Source organism: Pollicipes pollicipes, unplaced genomic scaffold, assembly GCF_011947565.3.
Source record: "Pollicipes pollicipes isolate AB1234 unplaced genomic scaffold, Ppol_2.1 Scaffold_6138;HRSCAF=7277_pilon_pilon_pilon, whole genome shotgun sequence".
NCBI classification, from domain to species: domain Eukaryota; kingdom Metazoa; phylum Arthropoda; class Thecostraca; order Pollicipedomorpha; family Pollicipedidae; genus Pollicipes; species Pollicipes pollicipes.
Window position 1 is genome coordinate 22,082,163 of NW_023596818.1, and position 13,897 is coordinate 22,096,059.

General features: G+C 49.1%; 1 non-coding gene across 1 annotated transcript; it reads left to right on the forward strand.

Annotated features, from left to right (window-relative positions):
- The first annotated feature begins 525 nt into the window (after positions 1-525).
- TRNAS-CGA (transfer RNA serine (anticodon CGA)) lies at positions 526-607 on the forward strand. Its single transcript has one exon. It is a non-coding gene; the product is annotated as a tRNA-Ser (tRNA).
- Positions 608-13,897: the final 13,290 nt, after the last annotated feature.

Consider the following 13,897-nt stretch of genomic DNA (forward strand, 5'->3'; position numbering starts at 1 on the left):
GGATCCTTGCCATTTTACGGGGCGTCATCGATTAACAGTATAATGTTGTTATTTGCAGGAAGGGCTCGGTGACCCATCGGAGAACATGGCTTTGTTTCGGTGAATTCGGGTTCCAAGGTGGCTGGGCTACTCTTGCTCAGCGTCACACTGGTAAAATGGCGCGAGTTTTTGCAGGCAAGAAATGCGCAAATTTGCAGCAAGTTAAGTTTAAGGGCGCTTTGGGCCCCAGGTAATCAGTAAGAATTATCCTCAAATATTCAAAGAGCCGGATTCAAAGGAGAAGAAATCCCGTATAACTTTTAGAGGACGGGCAAGACAGCGAATCTTTTTTCGCCATGCATAGCTATGGCTGTTGGCTTTGCACGGCACATGCAATACGAAACTGGGGATGGTAGCCGGACTTGCCGTACGTAAATGAAGAATCTCCGCACATGACTATCGGAGAGGTAACCATGCGCAACAAAATTCTATTTTGGTTGTACGTGGTATTGCTGGCAAAGTAGTGCGACACGAAATTATGCAGTAGCAGTCGTGGCCGAGTGGTTAAGGCGTTGGACTCGAAATCCAATGGGGTCTCCCCGCACAGGTTCGAATCCTGTCGGCTGCGTGGCTTTTGAGAGCAGAAAAGCCAAGAAGGTAGCATCTTCGACTCCCATCTGTGTCCCCGGTATCATGTCCCAGTAGCTCCTGAGTGCAGCTTTCAACGCGGAGGTCTTATTGACGACTTCTGCACTCGCTAACGCCTCATAACCGGGTGTTCTGAGCCGTCCATCACGCTCCCTTTAAAAAGCTCATCGTGAGTGCTGCTCTACGCCAGGGTTGTCTTTACGTGCCTGTTTTACGTGGCTAAGTTCCAGCGTGTCGCATATGAGATCAGCTTTTTAAAACATAATGCTGGATATATCCCGATGTTGGGCTGCACGGTTTTATTTATTTATTTGTTTATATATTAGTTAATCGCCGACCGAGAGACACATGCTAATAAGAGGCGACGACTTTTGAACAAAGCACAATAAACACAAACCACGCAGTAGTATGAACATCATTAAAGGATCACATCCCGGAACTAAGTGAAGATGCTGCAGCGTTAAAGCATACTTGATCACTTGAACTCTAAAAACGTCGAAACTGTCATGAGAGTAGTCCGTGCTAGTGTTGCTAGCTAACGAAGTGTTCCCAACACTTAGCATTCCTCACAACAGACCGCGCTGTAATGTTTGAACACAAGCGCGATGCATAGCGAACAGGCTTCTGCGCGGGTCGATCGAGGCGGCTCAAGGAAGCGAAAACAGCTTAGCTAGATTTCACAGCCAGTGCACCTGGAAGATACGTCACAGAAAGAGTAAATTGTGCTGCAGTCTTCGCGCTGCTACGGATGTCTTTTTTTCAAAATGAAACGGAAGTCTGTGATAAGAAAGAGAAGATGTCTGCCCAGATAACATATGAGTAAGTAACCAAATAAGAAACTTGTGCTGCACTCGACCAACACGCACTATGTGGCAATTGGCAGCCCCCTTTCAATATTCTCAAACCAATCACGTGTCTGCAAAATACACTGCCACCACCGAGCTTCGGTCGGATTTCGACCTGCTGGCGCTGACTTGGAAGGACCTAATAAGGCGACCAAGTGCTCAATTAACCCTACTGACTTTATCAGAGAGATGTGAAACGAAGGTTAGTATTGCATCCAGCGTTACGTCCAGCGTTGCATCCAGCGTTACGTTACGTTAAGTCCCTAATTTTATTCACATGTTCAAGCTCATTTCTTTCGATAAGAAACTTGCTCTGGACGGGTGCGCGCTTGGGATTCATCGTGAACGTTTTATATTCCACAGGGTTGAGGGTCAGCCCCCCCCCCCCCCCCGCCACCTGACCGACCACGCTACCAGATGATCGAGGCATGCAAAAGGTAGCCGAAATTCGGTGACGCACGTGAGACGGTTACTAAGCAGTGAAAAAAAGGAGAGAGCTAAGAGTGATTCTTCTGGGACGCCGGGGACCACCAGTTTCCAATCGGAAGTTTTTTTCTGTTGATAGCCCTCTGACGGTGTAGTGCAGACTCCCTCAAAGAGTATGAATGTTTTAGCTTGTGAATTGGGAGATAGGGCATTCTGCGACAAATCGACAGATCAAAGGGTCAGTTTTACACCCTCATCTTTCAGCTTTTTTATGAGAATGGGTGACATAGAATGTCGGCGGCGTTGAAGACGCCTGTGACATTGTCTCACTGAAGCGGTTTCGGAACCACAGCGTCCGGAATTTTGTGCTCTGTTTTTGAAGGGCTTCTCGTCCGGCGGGGATTGCTATCCCTTAGATGAATAAAAACTGTACAAATCCATGAGTCAAAATAAGTAAAAACCTTTCAGACTACGTGTGTGCCGTGCTTGACATAGCCATTGCACAAGAAATATGGATTGTGACGTTAAACATATTTGTAATGCATCCAGAACCTACGCAGTTGTTAAACATCTCTCATTTGTAAATGAAGGGGTGGTTAACGGTTCGGAAATGTTTGGAAACAATGTCGGAATAAGGGACTAGGCGTCATTCGCCTCAGCCGCCGCCGGCTACGTGCGCAGTATCTCCCGCGCGTCTTTCTGCACAGGTTGCGGAAAACAAGTGCATTACGACACGACGACCGACATGCACGTGGAAATCGACTCAGTGCGCTAACGACTCAGTCTTACTCACTCTAACCCATCACAACTTTTGAAAACAAGCGACCCCTTCTTCCCTCCCAATGTCTGAATCTAACTCGCGGACAATGACAATCAGTGCACTAACTGGAGTTAATCTGTGAGCCTTCTGTGTCCAATTGACAGTCTTGGCCGCAGCCCGTATCACGCTAAGGTCATTCTCTGCCCGAAGGGCTTCTCCTTTGGCGCAAAGAAACATGCCGTCAGCGCATTGGCCTTGCCGTACAAGACCCGTCATAGCTTCTCAGCAGAGACAGCACGGTCTGAATGGGGGCGCCAAAGGCTGGCACCGTCAGCAACCCTTTTCAAGTTCCCCCAACCCCGTCCAAAGAGGTCTTTCCATCGGATATGCCAATGTAATGTCACTCGCACTCCACGCCAAGGGAAGTCCTTCCCATGAAATCAAATAATTAAAGAATTGAGCCTGCGTTGTAGTGCGCAGCTAATCCTTCTAAAAAGTAGCGTATCTTTTTGCCATATTTTAAATGAGACTTTTCACTTCCTGTAAAAGGCACTGTACAGCCGTATGGGCCGCAACAGTGTTATGTTTCTTCGCGCCTGACAGCGCGCAATAGCTTTTACGCGTGATCTGTCCAAGTTCTGGTTAACACGCCACAATAGACGGTACCGTGCATCGCAATGCGTTCCAATGAAACTGCTAAACTTCGTCTTGGAAAAGACTGTGTCGCTTTCTGAAAAAAATCTAGAATGATGGAAGCTTCGTTCTCGGGCAGTATTTTTAAATCGTCGAAAAATTTACCGCGGTGCTGGGCCTTAGAGTGATATCTGGTCACCGCAATTATGGTTTCTGACAAATTGATCAAAAACTCATCCATTGAAAGAACAAAACTAGTGAAGTACAGCGGTCGGTGCTTAGCAGCTGAGCAAGTCTGATTTCATGCAGCGAATCCAAAGCGCCCTCTACTTGCGCGTTGATTGCGCCAATCAAAAGGGGCCACACATTATAAACACGGAAAATTCTCACATTGCCGCATCATTCAGGAATCTTGATGAACATCACACACAGCGTGGCTCAGTAGGTCCTTTTGAGTTACATCTCGCAGGTCAACAGATCCAACCATAGGCTTCGCACGGTGGTGATAAGAGCACTCACAAACCGCTTGAGTGCCGCTGCTACCTACCAATGCGCAATGACCGTGAAAAAATTGCCTCATCTTTGTATGTATATTTTTAACAGGGTGTTCCAAGCTTTCATGGCATTCATTACACAAGCATTTTGACAAGTTAGGGGGTTATAACCACTAAAAAACATACCCGTTGGAAAAAGCTACGCAAATAAAAGGTGTTACTTTTATACTTCTGAACAGGGATTCCAATAACATTTGTTCCGCAGGAGTAGCTACTTCAAATACAAAATGTAAGTTATTCAGAAGCATTTCAAGAAAACTGGTTTTACCGATCAAATCGAACGTGCATAACCTGACATTAAGTGGAAGTACAAAGAAGGCGAAATGCTCCCTTTAAGTCTCGTCGTGCTCTTTTTTGAGCTTCCCAAATGAATCGGCACAACTGGGGTTGTTGGGACGTTTCACTGCTGTACCACACTGCCAGTACAACTACGTGCTCCAGCCACACAGAAGGCACTAACCCCAGGCCCTATCACTGCATCTTTGTCTGACTTCTGAGCCGCCCCAAATGAGCAAGATTACACTACCCTCGCTGTATTACCCCGGTTCCGATAGTGCACATGCGCCACTTTCGCTCTGTCGTCAGCACATTTGTCAACACCAACCACGGCCTAGTATTCGCCTTAAGTCACATCACGTGACCACAAAGCTAATTGGTGTGCGACGTCACGCGCCGGCTGAGGATGATTGCAATATTTTTGGTCAGCCCGTCAGCAGGCAGAGAAATTCTTACCAGATTAAGAAATCACTCTTACAAAGAAGCGGGAGTTTGTCTTGGTAGCTCTTGCGTTGTGGAGTACGTTAGGAGGGGTGATGATGATGATTGGGGTTTTAGGGCGCGTCAACTTCTAGGGTCATTTTGCGCCCATAACAGCTAAGTGTTTACCGTGGCGTATAAATGGCTGTGAATCCTACGCTTCTCAAAATGAAAACAGCTGTCCGGTGCCAAGCATGCGAGAATCGTCACCAATAAGGTCTGAAAAGGTGAGACCTGACGCATCTCGTCCGAAGTAAAGTGCCCGCTCTTCTCTGAACTGTGGGCAGGAGTGAATAACGTGGCGAACCGTAAGTGGCGCACCACAGCGAGGACATTTAGGGCGTTCTTCACCGCACAAAAGGTAGCTATGTGTTGCGTGCGTGTGGCCAATTCGTAACCTGCTGAGGGTTACTTCTTCGTGTCTCAGCTTACGTGAGCTTGAAGACCATAGACCCAGTTGTGGCTTGATCATCTTTAACTTATTGTTTACAATGGCGTCCCAGCAGCGCTGCCATTTCGCCTTCACAAAGGTCGCGATTGCAGGGTAAAAGTCCCTTGCCGGCAAGGGTAAAGAACGGGTGCAAGGTGCACGCGCTGCCCGTTTTGCGGCCGCGTCAGCACGCTCGTTACCTGCGATACCCACATGACTCGGTATCCAACATAAGACGACAGTTTTACCAGCAAGATCCAGCGCTGTCAGGCGAACTAAAATATCCTGTATAATGGGACAAGGTGGGTTATAGGTTGTCAGAGCCAACAGGCTGCTCAAAGAATCGGATAAGACCACGTGTGAGTTGCTCTCACCAACTTCGATGAAGCATAGGGCTTTACTGATTGCAACGAGCTCGGACGTGTAAACTGAGGCGTGTTTCGGTAAAGAAAAGGACCGGGTGGCTTGGTCATTCACAAATGCAGCACCAACACCTACCTCCGTCTTCGACCCATCAGTATATGTGGCTTGAAAACCTATGTACGACCCGATGTGCTCCAGAGCCTTCGATCTCAGGTCGCATGGGATCGCTCCCTGTTTGCTTGTGCATGAAAGGGATACATCCACTTTTGGTGAAATAGCTCCCATGGAGGCACTAATACGGGACGCGACCTCAGCACACCACGCAACCTTATGTCGCTTTCCCGGAACAGCTTCTTCATGTGGACACCAAATGGAATAGCGGACAGCCTTCCGCTACTTTGGAACTTGCTTTCCACATGACGTGAAAAGATTGCTCGGTGAGTCGGATGGTTGGGAAATTGAGCCAGCTTGCAAAAGTACCGCATGCCAAGCATTTCCCTTCTCAGTGCCAACGCCGGTTCATTAACTTCCACGGTAAGGCTAGCAACTGGCGACGTCCTGAATGCCCCCGTCACAATGCGTAATGCGGTATGGTGCACGGTGTCTAATAAACGTTTGCAGGAACTCGGCGCACGGTCATAAATAAAACAGCCATAGTCAAGTTTTGAACGTATAAGTGAGCGGTATAGCAGTAGCAGTGTTCTTCTGTCCGCTCCATAAGATGTTCGAGACACGTACTTCAATATGTTCAATGCTTTAAAACAGTTGTCACGTAGGGTTTTCAAATGTGACCCATACGATAAACGGTTATCAAACTGCAGACCCAAGAAGCGGGTACTGGGTTCGTTTGGGATGGTCTGGCCGTATAGCCTTAAAGCCATAGCGGGGCATTGACGACGTCGTCTGCAAAAGTGCATAGCAACTGTTTTCGAGGTCGAGAAACGTAGTCCGTTTATAACGCTCCATCTTTCCAGGCTGGTCACAGCCAACTGCAAGCGACGTTCCAAAGAGGCAAAGTTTGACGAGGCATACCAGATGGCGACGTCATCCACGAAGAGAGAGCGGCTGACCGACTTTGGAAGGGAGTCACCAATATCGTTAATCATAACCGCGAACAGAGCGACGCTCAAAACGCTACCCTGGGGCACGCCATTGTCTTGTTGGTACCTATCCGAGAAGTGTGAGCCAACACGAACTCTGAAAGAACGATCGGTCATAAAGTTCGCTAAGAACGTGCCCATGGCTCCTCGAATGCCATAATGAAAGAGCTTTTTCAGGATGCCGTAACGCCACGTCGTATCATAAGCTTTTTCAACATCAAAAAACACAGCGCCAACATGTCGCTTTTCCCTAAAACTGGTGCGAATGTCTGTGTCGAGAGCTATAAGATGGTCAATGGTACTGCGATTTTTTCTGAATCCACATTGAGCAGCCGTAAAAACGTTGTACCGCTCCAAAAACCACGACAAACGCACATTTACCATACGTTCCATCAACTTACAAACGCATGATGTCAGTGAGATAGGGCGATAGTCAGCAGGGTCAGCCCCACTCTTACCAGGCTTGAGCATAGGGACAATATGTGACTCACGCCACGACTCCGGAAAACCTCCATTCTCCCAGAGATTGTTGTACGTCGCTAAGAGGGCCTCAACTACTGAAGTGGGAAGTTGCTTAAGCATTGCGTTGTGAACTAGATCTGGACCCTCTGCCACATTGCGCAGCGATCCGATCGCGGAAATTAGTTCGGCCATTGTAAAAGGTCGGTTATACGACATCTGCTCCGTCGTGCTGAAGTCGACAGGGGATGCCTCGCAGCGGATCCGGTGACGCATAAACTGCGGGACGGCATTGCCGTTACCACACCGTTCGGAGAATGCGCGGGCGATTTCATTTGCTACGTCAGCTGGGTGTATAATGTCACGTCCATTGATACGGAGCACAGGGTGTGGCACAGACGAGTGCTGTCCAGCAATGCGTTTGATCCGTGACCATATATTGGATACAGGTGTTTGGCAGTTTAGATGGCCGACGTACGATCGCCACGATGCCCGCTTAGCCTCTAGAATGGTACGTCTAGCAGCCGCTCGTGCTGGTCGAAATGCAATAAGATTCTCAGTAGTACTCCGACGGTCAAACTTTCTAAGGGCCCTCCTACGTGCACAGATTGCGTCCCGGCACCGCTGCGTCCACCATGGGACAGGAGGACGACGAGGGCAGCCTGACGTTCGCGGTAAGCACCCTTCTGCAGACCGCAAAATCAGCGATGTCAAATCCCCTACCGACGGGGGTTCACCCGCTGGCTGCATAGTAAGGGAATGCTCGATCCTTGCTTGAAACTCAGTCCAGTCGGCTTTTCTAAAATTCCAGCGCTGTGGCCGAGAACCAAGAAAAACGTCAGCCCGGTACTTGATCCAGATGGGGAAGTGGTCACTTCCCATTGGATCGTCTGACACCGACCAGTCAAAATGGTTGATCAGTTGTGGACTCAAAAGACTTAAGTCGATTGCTGATGCCTGTCCTGATGGGAGTGTAAAATGAGTACGAGTGCCCGTGTTTAAGAGGCACAACGATTCTTCATGTATGAGGGCTTCGCAGCGTTTCCCGCGAGTGTTTGTCTTGACACAACCCCACGCTGAATGGTGAGCGTTAAAATCACCTAAAATGAGGACAGGCGGCGGAAGCTGAGCTACCAGGTGTCTCAGATGAGCGGACGGAAACCCGGTCCCCGGAGGCAAGTAAATTGAGCATATGGTGATCGTATGGCAGTTTAATAACACTTTGACTGCGATAGCTTGAAGCTCAGTATTCAAAGCCAGCCTTTGTGCACACACGCTGTGGTGCACGGCTAGGAGAACGCCACCATGAGCAACAGGGACAGGTGGTAAATCTCGCCGCCAAACGGCATAACCCGAAAGACTAAAAACGCTGTCGGGTGCCAGTTTTGTCTCCTGGAGACATATCACCGCCGGACGCCGCTCGTTAATGCATACTTGGAGATCTTGGTAGCTTGTTCGGACGCCCCTACAGTTCCACTGTAAAACATTCGTCATAGAGCTAAGAGGTCAGGACGGTCGTTAGCTTCCTATCACTCCATGGTATCGACGCCTACCGGAGGACGGGGGCATGTGTTTGGGTTGTGAGTGTAAAACAGACCTACTTTTAAAAATACTCGGCTGCGCCGGCCACAGCAGACCCAGACGGTCCAGCTACGGGGTGCAGGGACCCACCAAGGTCTGATCCCACCGACGCCGGCCGGGTTCTGGGCCGAATACGTGGGCTGCCGTCTGTGGGCGAGATTGGCCAGGGGGGCCACGCTTTTCCGGGCGCCCCACTCTAGACGGGGACGGCGCCGGCGAAGCCGTGACCTTAGATGGCGGCGCGGGAGGAGGGCCCATCGGTGGATTCCGAACCTCGGATCCACCAGGGGCCTCTACGCGTCACCTGGGCGGTGGAACGATTTCCCCCGCGGGAGCACGTCCCTGATCCGCCCCCGGCAGCCGGCTAATCGCCTTCGTCCTCTCCTGCTCAACTAGACGCGCTCGCTTGGCTTCGCGGGCGCGCCTATCAGCTTCTTGACGCTCCATCGTCTCTGCTACACGTTCACATGCGCTGGTGAGGGGTGCCTGTGATGAGGAGACCGGTGGTTTCCCAGACGAAGGAATACCGGACGGCGCGCGAGGGCTGCGGCCACGCCGAACTGTCGTCCACCCGTCATTTGTTGGCGATCCAACTGGTGCCGAGGAGGCCGGCAGCACGGCGGCCACCGACTGCTCGGTTGGTGGGGAGAGGGCTTGCGGTGCTGGCTGTGAGTCCGGGGCGCGTGTTGAGGGTACAACTGATAGGCCAAACGATCTCAAAAGTTCCAGAAATTGAGCAGCCGTCATATCCTCGATCACGTTGGTGTGCGGCAACGAAGCTTTCACTTTCGATGCGTACGATGTTTTTGGGTGGGTCTCGTCATAAAGTTCCCGAGCCTCACGGAATGATACGTTTTTAGAAGTTTTGATTGATATGATTTCCTTCTCCTTAGCGTAGGCTGGACATGCACGGTCGTAGGACATGTGCGGAACCTGGTCCCTGTCGCAGTTGACGCAGTGGGGTTTGTCAGAAGTACATTCTTCGCTCATGTGCTCGAGGGACGCACATTTGCCACACGCCGCGCGGTTCCGACAGTTGGGTTTCGTGTGACCAAATCGCTGGCACTGATAGCACCGCATGGGGTTAGGCAAAAATGGACGGACTTTTACGCGGACGTATCCCACACGTATCTCGGATGGTATGTCGGGGCGACTGAACGTGAGTATAAGGTTGTTCGTGGGCACTAACTCTCCTCCCCTTCTGACAAGAATCCGTCGAGCGGCGGTCACTCCAAACTCCGAGAGCTCCTCCACGATCTCTTCTTCGTCAACGTCACGCAGGTCAAAACAGTTCACCACGCCCCGGGACGAATTTTTCGTGTTATGTGGTGTCGCCGACATTGACACCGTTTTTTCCCGTTTGCCAGCCCCATCCCGAACACTGTACGAAAATTCAGTTGCTTTCATAGCCCGACTCGCCTCCAAGTCACTAGCAAATTCAACTTCTATTTTTCCATCTCGGAGCTTGTCACATCCTATAATTTTTCCAAATTTGTCGCACCCATTTCTTCTCTGAAACGGTGACAGGGACGCCAACCTAATCTCGTCACTTCCGAAGACGAGGATCCGTGGTCCGGGGATAACAGGTTCGCCTCTGCACCCTGGAGTTGTCGAGGTCCGCCCCCCTTTCGGGGGACGGGTGTTTTTAAAGGTAAAAGAAGCCATGCAAAAAGGGGGTTTGCATTTCGGCACCGGGGCTCCCCACCCACCACGGAGCCCAACTGGGGGACGGCCCAACACTCCCTAGGGAGGTGGTCACCGCCAGGGCTACCCCGGTGCTATACGGGGCGAACGACGCCTCCCACACAGCCAGGTGTAACCGGGGAGACCCCTCCCCGTCCTGACCGTGGTTCAGCGCCGCCGCCCCTTGACCCCTTAAGCCGCTGCGCGCGGCCAGGCGCCCCAAGCGGAGACCCGCAAGGGGCACCCAACCGCAACGCGAGCGACAAGCCGCTAGACCCGTGTGGGGCCCCACGGGCCCCCCACGCCCCCGGATATCCTGGCCAAAGTGCCGACCGAAGCCGGTGCCCCTGCGGGGGTTAGGAGGGGTGAGGCATTTGTCTCTGATTTTTGTGCAATGCAACTTAATGATAGATAAGAAGGGAATTCAACTGCCAAGAGTGACTATGAAAAGGTGAGTGACTGGTTGGTGTGTGTGGCTGCCTTCTCAGTAAATTAATGGCATTGGAGTAGTCGCAAAAAATGGAGAACAGGAACGAAACGCCACGGGTCTCGAACATGGACGCAAGTAGGAGTTGAATGAAATGACGGGCTTAATGCCAGCACAAGTAACAGTGAATGGTCGATAGACCTTTTCCGCACAAAATGAGCGAACACTTAAAATAAGAAGGGAAGTAGTTCGAACAAGATGGGAATGGGAAAAACACTCAACTTATGGATGGGAGAGGTGATATTAATATCGGAGCAGAATGCACACTCCTAAACACAGCTTTATAGCTAGCATGTCATCGTCGACGGTTGTCCAGAATTAGCACCTGGTCTGAAGTAATTAAACGGTAAAGGGGAAAAAGCAAGGTAAAGTTAAAAAGACTTTCCCGCCAGCCCACTCGTCGAACGATCCGTCAACACGCCGAGGGTCACGCATTCCAGCTGACAATCGTGGTAACGACAGATCATGCGGGCTATGAAGGGAAAAGGGGCAGCCGGCTCGCATGCCCAATCTTTGTGCGTTAAGGGTACGGTGTGGATACGTGGTCCATACCTTTCCAAGCAGATAGCCGACTATTCATTTTCGGACTTTGAGGGCCAAACTACGCTCTTTGGCATCAAATGAGAAAAATATCAATATCTCATGTGGAAATTGTTCTTCGCGCCTTGCAACAGCTCATAATGTCCTAATTATTAGTTTTGTGCAATGACTATTTTTGAAGATTGACACCCAATTATTCAAGACAGTTTTCTGGTCATTTGAAAGTACAGATTTGGCAAATTATATTTCTAGTAAGTGGGAAAATTTGCTACCGAAGGTAGCAGTGTAACCACGTAACTCGCTATTGTCGAAGGCTGTGACTTCGAGACGGTGCAGCTGAGAGGTTTTAAAATGTCACAGACGAATTCAGTGCTGATGACAACCACTGAGACCCATTTTAATCAAAGTCCGAGGGGTGAGGGTGTAAGACACTTGTCGATTTATCGTGGAATGCCCCACCAGCTCAAGGCCAACGCTCTGAAAAGCAGCGCAATGATCAGTCTGGTATCCGTCCAAAATGGTCTCCCATGCCGATTTCTGGTAAACATTAAAGTTTGTGTTGCCCGAACGCCTAGGAATATACCCATGCTGATGATGGCACAACACAGGTAAGACGTGGCGGAACGGCTCATTATATGTATCCCACTCCTGTATCTTTCTGAAGAGAGGAAGCAGGGATGTATTTCTAAAATGTGACGGTTCGTTTACGTCGTCTTTCTTAAAAAATTGGTGCCAGGCTCAGGGTATGCTTAAGGAAGTTCTAGCGGGGAGCAATGCCGGTGTTTGGATGGGAAGGTGTAAAGATTGAGGGCATTGTCCGCTCCTAATTCGCATAAAATATTTTGAAATTAATTCAATCCACGATTGCCGTGCTAGATGCACATCTCCAGTGGCTTCCCACTGGTGCACATCCTTGCCTTTTCGACTCATCTATGGCATTTGTCCAATGAGGTTATCCAGCTTCCTGACATAATTGGTCCATTTCAACATGGTTCTCCCCGGGGAGGTGAAATTGCACGACCGAATAGACATTCTGGTTCATTAGGGATGCATCTGCCTCCACAGAGCTGATGCAAAAATAAGATCAGTAACCAATGTTATAAAAAAGACCACCGACGTTCTTTTTTCTTCAATTTGACGTGACCGAACGTTATAAACCGTCCAATAAAAAAGTACGCCACAGAAAATATGTCGCGGAAAAGCAGACAATGGGGCTGTTTGAGTATTATTATATTCTTTGTGAGGCAATGTGTGGCGCGACATTGCATCATAATTGTAAAGAGACGACAAATTTTACGTCAGATAAAAATGGCACACTACCCCGACGTTTTTGTGGACTGCGGCACGACACTCGTGCATTTAGAATGAGAGTTTTAAAATATTTCAGATGAGAAATGAAACCGAGATTTCTACAACACTGTCCCAACCATATTTTCCTGCAGTACTTTAAGCCTTTCTTATGTTTCGTTGCGGGGAGAGCATTGGTAAGACGCCTTACCAAGCACATTGCTTGGGCATGCGGCCACGTACGGAAAGTGGCGGTGAAAAACGAAATGAGGATCAATTCTTAAAACAGCATACTTGATATGAACAATGTGGAAATTACAACATGCAGATATACACACTTCACAGTGGGAAGCAGACTAAAACAACCCAGGTAACTTCATGAAATGTCAATTAATTTCATTTCAGTTAGACCATCGCGTAAAGCTGTGTGGTGTATGCGGCGTATAAAATAGGTACCTGATCCGACCAGCGGATACCGTCGGTGCGTGCAAAAGACCGACAAATAAGGCAGGAGCCAGCTTTGGTGTCATGCCCGTCCCGTAGTGTATTTTTGCTTTTTCGACCAAGGCGACTGAAAATGAAATAGCTAAGTCAGCTTCAGCGACAACGAGCGCATGTACGGTGTACATAGTTGGCGCACAATTGTGCATGTCGATTATAATTTTGAATTTTTTGCGACAAAGTGGCCGTGGTGATCTTTGTGTTCATTTCCATGTTGACAACAACGGCAATGAATATTTGTGGCATCATTGTGTACCGTTTCCACGCGCAATCTGCTTTCAAGCGGATCTGCTTTCAGAAACAAAACCATGGAAATTTGCCAGCATCAAAAACGGTCGATTTTCAGAGTGGTGGAATCTCATTAGGTTATACGCCATTAGGCGCGCAATCGTACGGCAAAGACGATGGTGTAACTTAAAATGTGCCCACTTGCCTAGTTCTGGAGTTAGCTGGGAAAAACATTCGCAGTCGGGGCTTAAATATTGCAATTGCTGCAGAAACTGTTAACATGCACAGAAACATTTGCCGCTTCATACACAGACTAAATGAACCTTGGTCTTTCATTTTCAACAGAAAATCGCAATTTCAAAATGTTGATTTTTTTAAAAAATCTTCACGCTCAGATTTTTTTTTCTCATCACCCGGTTATCAGCAATGTAGTCTGCCGATTGTTTTTATTAGTTTGAGAGATGAGCTTGGAACGTTTGACTACCAAAAAATCAGCCGTTTTCAAATCATGCCAATGTACAATCATACCTTATACCTGGCTTCCCTGATATACCTGGTACCTGGCATCTGCTAGCATGCTCCGGCGCATTCGATCATTCGGTGTCCCGTGTCGTGGGTATTTCATGCTTGAACGAAA